The sequence below is a fragment of the Sebastes umbrosus genome, chromosome 13 (genome assembly GCF_015220745.1).
Source record: "Sebastes umbrosus isolate fSebUmb1 chromosome 13, fSebUmb1.pri, whole genome shotgun sequence".
Classification (NCBI taxonomy): Eukaryota; Metazoa; Chordata; class Actinopteri; order Perciformes; family Sebastidae; genus Sebastes; species Sebastes umbrosus.
The window spans coordinates 22,649,445-22,662,201 of NC_051281.1; positions in this window are offsets into that span (position 1 = coordinate 22,649,445).

Genomic DNA, 12,757 nt, shown 5'->3' on the forward strand with positions numbered 1-12,757 from the left:
GTCTAAGTAATGGGAAAAAAATAAATAAGTTAAATATATACATACATACATACATACATACCTGCATATACACACATATATACACATATATATATACACATATACACATACATACTGTACATATCCATACAAAACATCTGTACATACATACATAATCATAACATATTCCCAAGAACCCTATATATTTGGGGTGCCATGTGGAGGGAAACAGAGCACCGTATCAGATTGACAGCAAGCTAATATTGATAAATATAGAAATAGTAAGAGTAATTCTATGAGATAAACAAATATACAAGTATACACACAAACATATACCCACATTCATGTACTGTACATATAAATAAGATAAAGTGGGTAAATTAAAACAAAGTGAATAAGTCAGGATGGTAGTTTGACTATACTGTAAGTTGAAGTCCACGAGGTTGAGTGTCCTAATTTGATTGGAACTGCTAAAGGGTGTCAGACATTGTTTTCAGTTTGCCTAAATGAGATCTGGAGATAATTAATCTCATTCTGCAGACTGGATTTAATGCTAATTATGCCTTTTATTGATACTTTTCCATACTTACAGTATGCAGGCTGTCCTTGTGTTTTAATGTGTCTTGTGCATTTGGTTTATTAATTTTTTGTCTTTCCTCCACTGGGATTTCTTTTCCCCTCCTAATTTTTGTAAAGGTTTAATGGTGTAGACTTTTGCAATGCAACAGTTTGCTTTAAAATTGATCCTTTCCTCCATCCTTTCCTTCTCACTCTTCATCTCTCTATTTATCTCAGACTACTTATTGCTGGCTCGGCCTCTGACATAATGTTCTTATCCTGTCATTGATTGTCCATCCTTGTTTTCCTTTTGCTGAACTGCTGATGCATCAGATCAGACATCAGTGCAAAGCATCGTCAATCAGGCTGGCCTACAGTATGTGAACACACACACACACACACACACACACACACACATACACACATTGTGTGAGTGCAGCATTCTAGTTTTTGCCAGAAACAAAGTTTAGTTATAATCTGTCTTTCTCATTTAATTTGTTCTCCATCCTACCACTTTAAAGCAAACCACCTTAAATATGAGGTACTAAACACATCAGATTGCATGGTGATAATAGAGGTGTGTTACTATAACAGCTGCTGTGTTTTTTTTTCTAAAATGGAGAGGGTTTTGTTTTGTTTTGTTTATGCATGTTTCTATATTAGATCACCTTGTAGGGTGTAATGACGTGTACTATGCGTTCCAATACTAATACTAGTATACCAGAAAAATATTTAGTATGTCACAATACATAGTATGTCGAATGCAGTATGCCAAAAATACCAGGATGTCCTACTGCATCTAGTTGCATTTTGCAGTATGCAAGCCAGGATGCTTTTCTGGCTATTCTGACCCATAATCCTCTGCACGGTGGATATATGAGCAAAGTTCAAGGCGAAATGTTATGATGAAGTATGTCCCAATTGTATGCATACTGCATGCAAAAGTATGTGTATGCAAACGTAGTGTTGGTAGACACTGAGTTGTGGTTTTTGTTAGACATGTAAATGATACAGTGGTTTAATTAACTAGTTGGAGGAGCATTCATTTATGCACGGAATGGGCAAAGTATAATGCAGGTTATTTGGTTTCATGTTAAGGTGAATTGTATTGTAATAGTTTACAGAAGAACTTTGGCATCACATAATCCCCATGTTATGCATATATCTCAAGTTACTCTAATTTGTATTCTTTACATTCTAATATGACATTGAAACGTTATTTTGAAATGCAAAGATCCAAACATAGAAATTTATGTTAGTAATACATAGTAATACATAGAAATATCTGTATATAGGAATATGCTATGTTCAGCAGCTGTGGATATGTCCACACTTTTGGCCATAGACAAATTAATTTCTTCAGCTCCGGGGTTGGATTTTGAATTATCAAGTTCTTAGAAGAACCAAGTATCGTGATATGATGTACTGTGTGTATTTCACAAGGTGGGCAGAGCGGAGAGATAACTTTGAAGCTCAATGTTAATTTCATAATAATCCATTAAAGGTGCAGTGTGTAGGATCTGGCGGCATCTAGTGGTGAGGTTGCAGATTGCAACCAACTTAAACTTGTCCCGTGTGCTTAGCGTGTAGGAGAACTACAGTGGCCGACAAGAAAATGGGAATGGCCCTATCTAGAGCCTGTGTTTAGTTTGTCCATTCTGGGCTACTGTAGAAACATGGCGGACTCTGGACCCGCTCCATATGTAGATATAAACGGCTCATTCGAAGGTAACGAAAACACAATGATTCTTATTTTCAGGTGATTATACACTAATGAAAACATACTTATTAATGTTATATTCCATTTCTGCCAATAGATCCCCATAAATGCTACACACTGTTCATTTAAATAAGGAAACTGATGAGCAAGCTTTTCTTTCACTCTCAGGGGATGCAAAACCTTGGTGTGCATTTACCATGTATTATCTTGCACTGGCATGGCCTGAACTTAAAGTGAAAGCGTTTCTGTCTGGTATGGGCGGTGCGCTTGCCTTTGTCAGTGCAGGGAATAACAGCATGGTGTATATATTTCTCTGTCGTAGACTGTATGGCTGCAGTCTCAAACGCTGGGAATCTGTTGTCTGTCATAAGAGATGTTAGCAGAAAGAAGTGTTAATAGAAATATGATTGTCTGTAAGAATTAGAGGTGCTGAGGTTGTGGAGAGGCCCATGGCAGGCTCTGGGATTTTGTGCTCCACTTCACCTGTCATTGCTTCGGGAAGACAAGGAATCTCCCTAATGGCCAGAGCCAGGGGCCCAGGGCGACGAGAGGGGGGAAATATTGTCAAGGGCACATTCTCAGACCTTTAAAAATGGGTCTCAGGGTTGGTTAGAGAAGCAGACACTTATTCAGCAAGAAAGCACACATAATTAAGGCCCTGCTTCAAAACATCACCCTTGGTATCTGCACAGTCAAATACAATTGTTATGGGTGTTACCAGTTTGGTGAAGTTTCAAGGTTTCAAGATTAGTGCCTGAAAAAAGGTTCAAATTAGTTCAGAGCACTCATATAATTCTTAATTTACTCATTTTTGCATGTGGCCTCGATGTTAGAAGCTTTCAGCATCATGTCTCACCAGGAACGTGGATACTTTGGCAGAAGCATTTAGTACCCCCGAAATTGCCTAATTACCAGCCCATGCAAAATGCATGAAGTATGGATTTCATCTCCTGGTTCTTCACCCATGTCAGTCAGTTGGTATTCATGTTATTAGCATCACTTCCAGTGGGCTGGCCAGGGCGGGGTGGTGGAGATAATGAGGGAGAGAGGATGTCCCCAGTACCACCAACAGAAGACCAAGTGGCCCAAATGCAGGGAGACAGGGCTGCCAGTGGAGACCCTGTCAGGGAGGGTCCACTGTCTCTGTGATCACGCAGAAGGTGACAGACATTGATTGTGTGCAGTCTGACATAGAATCACAGCAGAAAGGAAAGGTCAGGGTCAAATGGCGTGAAAAGTGAAGAAATGGCTGAGCATCACGCAACGTCCCGAAATGAACGATGCAGCCCGCATGTGTTTTTCATCATTAGCCGTTAATCAGAGTTGGAACAGTTTTCTTTTCTTCTGATCTCAGCGGGAAATGTACGGCGATATTCTCCAAAGCCTTGTTTATTAAAGAAAATGTTTACTAATGAAGAGCAAAGTTTATATTTGTAAAACATGCTTTGTGGTGAAATATTCTACATGTTTTAAAGATTACAGATCTGGCAAAAATAGATGTACTAGAACAACTTTTGCACCCGGGACAAAAATAATCTCTTGGGCTAATGCGTGTTTATCCCCTTCAGACCTCAAACATGAAATATTTATGGGTTTAAGCCAATGGAAATGCATTGTTTTCAAATTTGACTTCTGCCTCGAGTCAAACTCAAAGAGTGAGAAACTTTAAGTTATGCATTTGTATACATGCAAATCTGACTTTCTTGAACTGTAATGTTGACATACTTACAATAGCCACTTACTTTGAAGATTTTTTTCAATGTTAAAAACACAGAAAGTTTTCAAAATTGAAGCTCTATCCCACTGAACATCTGGCCTATAATAACATTCAGAAGGCTGGAAGAATGGTTCATGAGGTTAGGACAATCATAAAACATACTGTTTTCTTTTACATGATACAGTCAGTTTAGATATCATCACATTAATATTCAAGTTAGCAAGTCAATTCCATCATATTTTACTTGAAGACAGCTGCAGAGGCCCTCGGGCATGCAATAAATTAAGAACTTCCAAAAGTACAAATGGCTCAAACTGTAATAACTGGTAGTGGACATAAAAGAAATGATTTGGTATATATATTTTATTTTATTTTAGAGAGAGGGGGCCGGAAATTAACAGGTCAGTAAATCTTGCGAGTGTTAAAATTCAGTCTGAAAGTCTCATGTTAAAGGTGCTAAATGCAAGATTGGGAGCATTTCTATTGCTTCTGCACGGCTCTCAACATGGTGACGGCTGAGCCGGTGACTCACAGGTAATGGTGCTAACAGTGAAAACAACAGCAACAGTGCTGACAAAGCTAACAGTGTTAACCTGGGGGAGAGAACCGGAGGGTGGGTGCTACGCTTCTGCAACGGCGCCATCAGTCAGAACGGCGTTATCAGCTATAACCGCTGTATGAGAGCAGTGCAGAGCGGCGGCCGTGAGCTAGCCAGTGGGGAATGCTCATATGCACTAACATGCACAAAAAGGCACACACGGCCGGCCCGGCTATGTCAACAAAGCAAGGAGATAGAGATAGAGATAGAGATAGAGATAGAGATGGAGATGGAGATGGAGATGGAGATGGAGATGGAGATAGAGGTAGAGTGACTTCATTCTCTGCTCAGGTAGACATTACTTCTCAAATTGTTGTTTGATGCTGTATTAATGCTCTGGATCTCATAGAAAGCATCTTTAATTACCTTTAATAGCAGCTGTTCATGATATATCTTGTATTTAGAGCTGCTATATGATGTTTCCCAGGTGTGCTGTGTTGGAACATGTCCATAGTTGCAGTCAAAGAGAGTAGCCTACTTTTGCCCTGCAGCACACAAACTCTGCCATGAGCCCTTTCTCTGGCAATCTAGGCTTGTGTGATCTGCCCGGTGTCTGGACGCAGTGCTCTGCTGCTGCGATAGAAATTGCTTTCGTGGCAAAACTACGCAAGGTCAATCAAACATAGTCAGCAGCCAGACCTTAAATACAGAGAACAAAGATAGCCCAAACCAGTGTTTCTCAAAGGCTTCCTTCTTTTATTTGAAAGCGGTGATAGTGGTGCATATTTGCAATGTGCGTAAGTCTGTTACAGCCCAGTTAGGATTATTCTTATTCCTTATTCTGCTTCCTAAAACCCTAGTTGTCTCTTTTTTTTTCTAGAAGCAAGAACCATTCCTTGTCTGACTATCTACAACTTCCCCCCTCATTAAAGTCACTGGACTCCAAAGTGTTCTTGGAAAACATTCCTATTTTTGTCTGGGTGACAGAGGTGGAACAGACATCTACAACAAAGGTGAGTGAGATATAATTGACTGTAAACCAGGTACTGAGTCATCGCTTGTCATGCGCCCCGTCTGAACCTCTTTAAAAGGCGCTCTTCACTCATTATTTTGATAAAGCTGCAAGCCTCACCTTTTCTGATCAAAAGTTTCTTAATATCACAATCCACAAAACTTATCCTTAAAGACAGTATTGTATCGTTATACGTGTTTCATCTCCTCTAAAGTTCTTGTAAGCGACTATTGATGCGGTGGAGCTGAACCGTCTCCTTTTGAAATGTTCACCTCAAAGGTGCTGAATCCAAATCTCTACACGATTGAGCTGAGCCACGGGGACTTCACGTGGAAAATCAAACGCCGTTTCAAGCACTTCCAAGCTCTTCATCAGGAGCTGCTGATGTTCAAGGCTCTTCTAAAGCTCCCCCTGCCAACCTGCATGTAAGAACTGCTAATTTGCTCACCTTTTGTCACTCACTTACATATGCAGCAGCACGCACACACGTGCAGAATTACACAAGACGTAGACACAGATACATGCACAAAACTGACTTTAAGCAAGAAACCTATTTATACCCGTCCTTCCTCTCTTATATCCCTGAGTGTTCATCTCTCAGCTGAGGCTACTCAGTTTCTCTTCAGCTCACTCTCATTTCCTTCTGTTCAGCAGCTTGGAAAAATACAGCATGTTCTGGCAGACAGCGAAAATTCATTTATATAACAAGCCCACTGAAGGATTTCAAAAAAACAACTTCTAGCCGAAAGAAAGCTTGCAGAGTCTGGTTAAGCATACATTGGGATTTGGAGAGAATTCTGTGTTTTAAAAAAAAATCTGAGGTAGTCCACACATTGAATGCTGCAAGCTTCCTAAAGTTTAACGATGCAATGTTCCAACTTTCAAAGTCCGTATCAGGCAAACATGATGTTTGAGTAGAAAACAGAGCTATTGTCAAATACTGTGTATTATTCTATAGTCCAGTGATCCTCAAAGTAAGGTTTGTGGCACTCTGTCAGGGGGTCCGCGAAATAATTTACTATAAATTATAAAATTGTGCTGTACCATTAAAAAGTGCATATCTACAGATGGGTATCATTTGCACCAATAAAACAAGCATATTGTGTCCATTACTCCCACCCACGTTAGCTTTCGGATGATAAAAACTCTGATATGATTATGACACACAGCAATAAGTTCATTAATTTAAAGTTGAAGCACTTTCTGAAAGACAGCCTTAGACTGGTAGATCTAAATATCTGGATTTATTAGGACTATGCCAGTCTTGCTACTGTTCATTTTCTGAAAGCTTTTAAGATAAATTACTTGACATAAAGGCTATAAATGCTGTCAAGCTGGGTCCAAATGCAATTTGAATAAAATCACCGTCTGTTTAAAAAGATATATAAGTGGTATTAACATTCAATAACATTGCAAATTTTCCCGCTGTGGGACAAAGGATTATCTAATTTTATCTTAACATGATTCAAATTAAAATGTGTTTCTGTTTATCACTATGAAACAAGTATTTAGGTTGAAAAGGTTTAGAATAAAAAGTTACAATGGTTAAGAGTACAAATGTTAACAAGCATAATGCTTAATCAGTGTTAAGATTAAGAGGGGGTCCTTGGAAAATTGCCATCTTGGTTTAAAGCCGTCGCCATCTGGGTTTTTGACTGTCGCCATCTTGGTTTCTTATGGAACCAGAAGTGAGCTAAGTACAAATGAATGCTGAATAAGACATTTTTAGTCGACCAAATTGTTACAATTAACTTTCATGAAGTGAAAACACACTGTGAAAGGGTTAAAGACAAAAACACGGGCAACTCCTAGACCGGACAACGTCAATCACAAGGTAGCCACGCCCTAAAGCATACCCTACTTTATGGTCTATTTGACTCCAAACGGGACCATAATTTACTTAATGAACATCATGCTTTATAGAAGAAGACTTGAAACTCGAGACCATAAACTCATGTTTACTGAGATAATAAATCAACTGAGAAGTAGGGTCATTTTCTCATAGACTTCATTACAATTGCACTTTGCAACCAGAGGAGTCGCCCCCTGCTGGCTATTAGAAAGAATGCAAGTTTAAGGCATTGGCTTCACTTTTCAGAACCAGAGGTTGCCACCTGATTATCCTATTAAGTCTTTTTTCTTAAATGCTTCTGACGATATCATGTAATGAATGTAATAGAATCACAACCCTGATTAAAACCTTCATATAAAGTAGTAATAATAATATTAGTTCTGTGGCGAAACAGTCATTATGCACTCTACAGCTGAGTGGAAAACAGCTGGACTCTGTCTGACAGATGCAGCTGGAGGACAACCTGAGAAACATCCTCAAAAGCGCCGTGCACAGGATCCATCCGGCGACCATAAGTGCGGCTACTTACAGTCAAAGCCTTGTCTTGTAAGAGAATGACATCAATGCAGTCAACTCCATTGAAGGTGATCCATCTACACTTTAATTAGGTGTGAAAGCCAACAGTAATTTCATCCTTGTCAGAGTTCTGTGGCCTGCACGAGGAGAGTCCCTTCACAGAGGACGGTGATGGAGAATACCTTGCATTAATGAGGGGAAACACAGCAGGCAGGAGCAAAGAAACTATCACTTAAAGAGATAAGATGGCTGCTAATATCCATTGCCTAAAGAAGAAAAAGCGATGAGATGACACATTATAATAACGATGCATAAGTGCAAAGTAAGCATCTTGCAGTAAAACAAAGTCAATTTGCTCTTAAAGAATATGTGCGACAAACTGGAAGTGAGGTATTATATTCTGCTGAAAAGTTTGCAGCTTCATTAAGCTGCCAATGTGTCACAGTCACAGATAACTTCATTCTTTTCAAAGACTTGGGAGGAGAAATTGGTCATTGCAGTTTCTTTTATTCTAAACTGTTTCCTTTCAGCAAGAAAAGAAGAAGAGTCTTTATATATTTCAGAAGTTTTTAGCACTGCTTTCTGTGTGTTTTGCCTGGATTTTTTGGGTGTCAGTCAGATTTCCTTTGTAAAGAAATGTATTTAATCACTTATAGAATATACTTACCATGCCAATAATCCGTTTTTGTGTGTGTTTGTTGGTTTATGAAGTCAAGGGTTAATCTTGAAGCAAAGGGGAAAAAATACAATTCCAGTGTGGATCCAACGGTGCGTGATACTTTCTAAAAGATAAGAGAAGAAATGATTGCACACTATCCTGTGGTAACATTAGTCCATATAGCTTACATCTGGTTTGAAACAGATTCAGCTCTCTACACACTGAATTCAACCATTGTGTGTGTGTTTGAGTGTGGTTCTATGCACTTTGTAGATGTCTGGTGGGGAAGGACTCTTTTGTTCTCTACATGAGGCCGAAGGACAGCCAGGTGGGAATGGTGATCCTCTATGATAAGGGCTTTTTTCATATCAAGATGAGCACCCAGGAGACTGGCGTCCGTCACGCAGTGGCCATCGAGAACCTCTGCGGGCAGGCATCTGTTCTTATCATATTTACATTTTTTTGCTGTGATGGCATAGCTACACATTTGTGCTGACTGCACTCCTACACAGATTGCTTGTGTGGTGTGTTCTATAGCTCTGTATACATGCCACAAATGTCACATCCATATTGTTTGGGAACAACACATGCTGTCTCCATCAGCCTCTACCAACAAAGAGGTGCTGGACCAACACATCCTCACTCCCAACTCGTAGTTGGTGTGTCTGCAGGAGTAATGAAACCTGTGTAAAAACTACAGCATGCATGGCTGATCTTTTGTCTTCTTGAAGGGCAGTACCACTAAAGTGTTTCACTTTTTGGGGACATTTCATTCATCAAATCAATCATTTGTTATTTCCATTCTTAAAAACATAGGACAGACTTTGACCTAATGACAACCATATGGAACATTTAGCCTCATCAGGGAGAACAGAAGCACAATACATTTTATTTACTTTGAGCCCTTTACCAGCCAGCTACCAAAAAGAGAACATGTATCAAGCAAAAAATGCAAAGACCGCATTAGAAAACTAATGGCAATGACACCCCAGTCACAAAGTCATGGCAGTATGAGGCTGGATAAAGCTGTAGGACAATAATGGGACATTAATGTCCTTGATTCAAACTGGTTTTGCAATCTTTAAAGCTACAGTCGGTAACTTTGAGCAAATATGATAAAAAAAAATATTTTTATAAAACTGTCACTATGTCCTGACAGTATAGTGCATGCGACAAATAATCTGTGAAAAAAAATCATGTTCCTTGACCTCCTCCTAGTGCTCCTAATGGCATTTGCAAGATTTCAACTTGCCCAAAGGAAAACAACCAATCAGAGCTGAGCAGTCTCTAAAGCGGCTGTCAATCACTGCTCGGGAAACTCGCAAACTCCAACATGAAACAGGTAACCTGAAAAAAATTTTTGCCTCTGTGTCCTCCAGTGTCCTCCGGTGTCCTCCGGTGTCCTCCGGTGTCCTCCGGTGTCCTCCGGTGTCCTCCGGGGTGCTCCTAACGGCATCTGCAAGATTTCACAGACCGGAGGAAAAGAACCAGTAAGAGCTGATCCAGCTGAGCCCACCCGCTGTCCAGCTGCCGTCTATGAGAGCCGGCTGTCAATCACTCGCGAACTCAGACCAAACGGTCAAACTAGGCAGCGCTGATCAAATATGAATCAATATTCTGTTACTCTAATGCCTATTTCTCGCTTCAAATGTTTTCAGAAACATATTTTAGTGTACTGTTTAGCTGTAAAATGAGAAAGTTTGTTTTGAGGAAGAAATTCTCAAGCAGGGGCAAACAAAAAAAATGAATGAATGAATAAAAAACTGATGAATATTAGTTTATGCCAGAGATTCACACAAGTTCACACCAGAGGGGCGAATTATTCAGCAACACCTGCAGTCATCAACACTCCTCTCGAGACACAGACGGAGATTATTTCCTGTCCAATTCCATCAACTTTACCCAGTGCCTCCACAGGTGTCTATGGCCCTGCCTCCCAGAGTGACGGAGCCATCATAACACATCACAGCTCAGAGTGGACGAGTGGCAGCACCCAGCCAGCTATACTGTACAGTGTGGGGACCCTCGGGCACGGAGATGGGATGGACGCTCGGATCATCCGCTAGATGCCTGGGACGATTCTTTTAGGGGATGGCAGAAACATTTTGTCAGCATGTGACTCCCACAGGGTTCTTTCTTACAGGGGTCAGGATTCAGACCAGGAGAATGGTCGGATGAATCGAGTGGCTGGAGGGGGATTGTAGAAAAAAAAAAAGAAGGGATGTGTGAGACCTGGCGGTGGTTAGGTTGATTTGTTCTGTACTGTGGTCCCTGCTGTTGCCCTCTCCCTGGTGTTGCTCACAAAAGTGTTCCGCCAAAAACCCTCTTGTCGCCACGGCACCCCAGGCCCCGGCATGATTGACACTCTGTCACATTATCTTATGACAGCGCTGGTGGAGAGAGAGAGTGCTGAGGAGTGATACTGAAGTGGCTGGGGACTTGCGCACATACGCAGGCAGACACACACAGTCACACATACATATACAGTAACACACCCTCAGGAGCTCCCAACACACTTTAGCTGGGTATTAGAAGTACATTTCATCAGATGTGTGTGTGTATGTGCATACTCTAGAGGCAGAGATCACCAAACACTGGGGAAGGTTCACAGAGGGACGCAGATGTTTTTGCGTATACATTGAGCTGCAGACATGCTATTTTAGGCAGCGGGGTGTATGGTACAGTCCGCTGATTTCCTTTATGAGATGAACATCAGTTTCTAATGCTGGAGGTAGCTCCAGGCTTTTATTTATGTCATTCTATACCCAAGAGATGCTTCATTATAGCAACGTAACATCTCTGGCATATGTGTACAGAGGAGTTGTATATCAGCAAAGAGGCCTAAAAATAGATGAAAGTCAAGCAAAGAGAGTTAAATGTTGATTTCAAGTTAATATGATGTGAGGCTCAGACAAAGCAGTTCAATTAGTGACATTCTGCTGTTATTGAGGATTTGACAGAAAAACTACAGCTTGCTGCTTAGGAAGGCATATCCCCAGCGAGGCGCTAAATAATGTGCATTAATGCTATATTCTGTTGTATAATGGTCATACTAATAATAGAAATGTAATGGTTAGTATTAATGGTTATTTTAATATAAAGGTAATAAGCCACCTGGACTATTATGCGCTCTACATCACCACTATAGGCTTTATCCTCTACTTGCATTCTGATGAGTGAACCTAGTTTCGGTTTCGGTTACAGCAAAATAATAAGTCTTTGCTCATGAGGAGGTACTCTTTGATGGCCAAGAACTCAGGTTGGAGTTTGTATTGCTTAACTTTGCTGAGACATTACTGAAAGCCTTGAGACAGTGTTCACTATTCATTCTAGACTACAAGTAAGCATATTGCTAGTGTTATTATTAGGAATTATGATGAGAATTTCTTTAAATGTAAGTTTTTTAAGACAAAGTCTAGCTACCCAACCAGTATAAAAATGAGCAAGACAAGAGAGAGTAAGTTGACAAGAGAGGTAGAGCAAGTGAGACAACACTTAAAGGGACTGTTTGTAAGAATCTGAAATTGGTCGTAACAGCGACAACTGTGGTCGTTAAGTCAACGAAAGTCAGCGTCCTGTTGCCTGCGCTTGCCCATGTGCACGTGCTACCTGAATGTGAGCGAGCATCCGTCAAAACAGTGAGGCGACACACATCAGCTAAAACTACAATATCACTCTATATTTCAGCTGCTTGGCAGTAATGTTAGCTGACCAGACGAAGGTCTCTCCATGAATCACTGCTGATCCTAGTGTTGGCTTTTCCTGCCTCAGCCTCCCGACCACGGCCGGAGGAAACAGGGGAAACACTGGCACCCGGTCGGAAACGATAAAGTAACTCGCTGCGGAGGTCCGTCACTTCACAAGACACGGGAAACCTCTGTTGGTCTGGAGGAGCTGCAGCATTTATTTCTGCACAAACGTCCACTGTACATTCACTAGATATTCTCAGAGCTAAACTAACTCTTCTGCAGTGTGGAGTGAGCGCGCATGCACGTGTAGAGGTGGAGCGAGCTGAGCGAGTGAGAACATGCGCGCTGTGTGAGTGAAGGCAAGCAGGCAGAGGAGCAGAGGAGCAGAGTACAGCAGAGACTCCGGCCCTGGAGACCAAAGCTACGGTCTCCCCCGCGTCCTCCGACCACGGCCAACACCGTTTTGCAAGACGGGCTTCACTAGATATAACTTTTCGGTTTTGGTGCTTCTGTGTAGT